This window comes from Nothobranchius furzeri, unplaced genomic scaffold (genome assembly GCF_043380555.1).
Source record: "Nothobranchius furzeri strain GRZ-AD unplaced genomic scaffold, NfurGRZ-RIMD1 Scf052, whole genome shotgun sequence".
NCBI classification, from domain to species: Eukaryota; Metazoa; Chordata; class Actinopteri; order Cyprinodontiformes; family Nothobranchiidae; genus Nothobranchius; species Nothobranchius furzeri.
In genome coordinates, this window is record NW_027223069.1 from 74,304 (window position 1) to 77,500 (window position 3,197).

Sequence of the window (3,197 nt, forward strand, 5' to 3'; positions counted from 1 at the left end):
GCCTCCCTAGGCCGACACAAGTGCTCCACTTGGGCTATACTCTGACCCAAGTCCCGGGGCGAGAACCACAACTACTGGTCATCCTTTAGACCTCCAGGGGGCACGGCACACCCCCCGGTAGCCGACCAAAGTGCTCTACTCGGGCCAGACTCGGACCCACGACCCGGGGTGAGAACCACAACTACTGGTCATCCTTTAGACCTCCAGGGGGCCCGGCACAGCCTCCCTAGTCCGACACAAGTGCTCCACTTGGGCTATACTCTGACCCAAGTCCCGGGGCGAGAACCACAACTACTGGTCATCCTTTAGACCTCCAGGGGGACCGGCACAGCCTCCCTAGACCGACACAAGTGCACCACTTGGGCCATACTCTGACCCAAGTCCCGGGGCGAGAACCACAACTACTGGTCATCCTTTTGACCTCATGGTCATCCTTTAGACCTCAAGGGGGCACGGCAGAGCCTCCCTAGTCCGACACAAGTGTCCCACTTGGGCTATACTATGACCCAAGTCCCGGGGCGAGAACCACAACTACTGGTCATCCTTTAGACCTCAAGGGGGCACGGCAGAGCCTCCCTAGTCCGACACAAGTGTCCCACTTGGGCCATACTCAGACCCACGGCCCGGGGCGAGAACCACAACTACTGGTCATCCTTTAGACCTCCAGGGGGCCCGGCACAGCCTCCCTAGTCCGACGCAAGTGCTCCACTTGGGCTGTACTCTGACCCAAGTCCCGGGGCGAGAACCACAACTAATGGTCATCCTTTAGACCTCCAGGGGGCACGGCACAGCCTCCCTAGTCCGACACAAGTGCTCCACTTGGGCTATACTCTGACCCAAGTCCCGGGGCGAGAACCACAACTACTGGTCATCCTTTAGACCTCCAGGGGGCACGGCAGAGCCTCCCTAGTCCGACACAAGTGTCCCACTTGGGCTATTCTCTGACCCAAGTCCCGGGGCGAGAACCACAACTACTGGTCATCCTTTAGACCTCCAGGGGGCACGACACAGCCTCCCTAGTCCGACCCAAGTGCTCCACTTGGGCTATACTATGACCCAAGTCCCGGGGCGAGAACCACAACTACTGGTCATCCTTTAGACCTCCAGGGGGCACGGCAGAGCCTCCCTAGTCCGACACAAGTGTCCCACTTGGGCTATTCTCTGACCCAAGTCCCGGGGCGAGAACCACAACTACTGGTCATCCTTTAGACCTCCAGGGGGCACGACACAGCCTCCCTAGTCCGACCCAAGTGCTCCACTTGGGCTATACTATGACCCAAGTCCCGGGGCGAGAACCACAACTACTGGTCATCCTTTAGACCTCCAGGGGGCACGGCACAGCCTCCCTAGTCCGACACAAGTGCTCCACTTGGGCTATACTCTGACCCAAGTCCCGGGGCGAGAACCACAACTACTGGTCATCCTTTAGACCTCCAGGGGGCACGGCACAGCCTCCCTAGTCCGACACAAGTGCTCCACTTGGGCTATACTCTGACCCAAGTCCCGGGGCGAGAACCACAACTACTGGTCATCCTTTTGACCTCATGGTCATCCTTTAGACCTCCAGGGGGCCCGGCACAGCCTCCCTAGGCCGACACAAGTGCTCCACTTGGGCTATACTCTGACCCAAGTCCCGGGGCGAGAACCACAACTACTGGTCATCCTTTAGACCTCCAGGGGGCACGGCACAGCCTCCCTAGTCCGACACAAGTGCTCCACTTGGGCTATACTCTGACCCAAGTCCCGGGGCGAGAACCACAACTACTGGTCATCCTTTTGACCTCATGGTCATCCTTTAGACCTCCAGGGGGCCCGGCACAGCCTCCCTAGACCGACACAAGTGCTCCACTTGGGCTGTACTCTGACCCAAGTCCCGGTGCGAGAACCACAACTACTGGTCATCCTTTAGACCTCCAGGGGGCCCGGCACAGCCTCCCTAGGCCGACACAAGTGCTCCACTTGGGCTATACTCTGACCCAAGTCCCGGGGCGAGAACCACAACTACTGGTCATCCTTTTGACCTCATGGTCATCCTTTAGATCTCCAGGGGGCCCGGCACAGCCTCCCTAGGCCGACACAAGTGCTCCACTTGGGCTATACTCTGACCCAAGTCCCGGGGCGAGAACCACAACTACTGGTCATCCTTTAGACCTCCAGGGGGCACGGCACACCCCCCGGTAGCCGACCAAAGTGCTCTACTCGGGCCAGACTCGGACCCACGACCCGGGGTGAGAACCACAACTACTGGTCATCCTTTAGACCTCCAGGGGGCCCGGCACAGCCTCCCTAGTCCGACACAAGTGCTCCACTTGGGCTATACTCTGACCCAAGTCCAGGGGCGAGAACCACAACTACTGGTCATCCTTTAGACCTCCAGGGGGACCGGCACAGCCTCCCTAGACCGACACAAGTGCACCACTTGGGCCATACTCTGACCCAAGTCCCGGGGCGAGAACCACAACTACTGGTCATCCTTTTGACCTCATGGTCATCCTTTAGACCTCAAGGGGGCACGGCAGAGCCTCCCTAGTCCGACACAAGTGTCCCACTTGGGCTATACTATGACCCAAGTCCCGGGGCGAGAACCACAACTACTGGTCATCCTTTAGACCTCAAGGGGGCACGGCAGAGCCTCCCTAGTCCGACACAAGTGTCCCACTTGGGCCATACTCAGACCCACGGCCCGGGGCGAGAACCACAACTACTGGTCATCCTTTAGACCTCCAGGGGGCCCGGCACAGCCTCCCTAGTCCGACGCAAGTGCTCCACTTGGGCTGTACTCTGACCCAAGTCCCGGGGCGAGAACCACAACTAATGGTCATCCTTTAGACCTCCAGGGGGCACGGCACAGCCTCCCTAGTCCGACACAAGTGCTCCACTTGGGCTATACTCTGACCCAAGTCCCGGGGCGAGAACCACAACTACTGGTCATCCTTTAGACCTCCAGGGGGCACGGCAGAGCCTCCCTAGTCCGACACAAGTGTCCCACTTGGGCTATTCTCTGACCCAAGTCCCGGGGCGAGAACCACAACTACTGGTCATCCTTTAGACCTCCAGGGGGCACGACACAGCCTCCCTAGTCCGACCCAAGTGCTCCACTTGGGCTATACTATGACCCAAGTCCCGGGGCGAGAACCACAACTACTGGTCATCCTTTAGACCTCCAGGGGGCACGGCAGAGCCTCCCTAGTCCGACA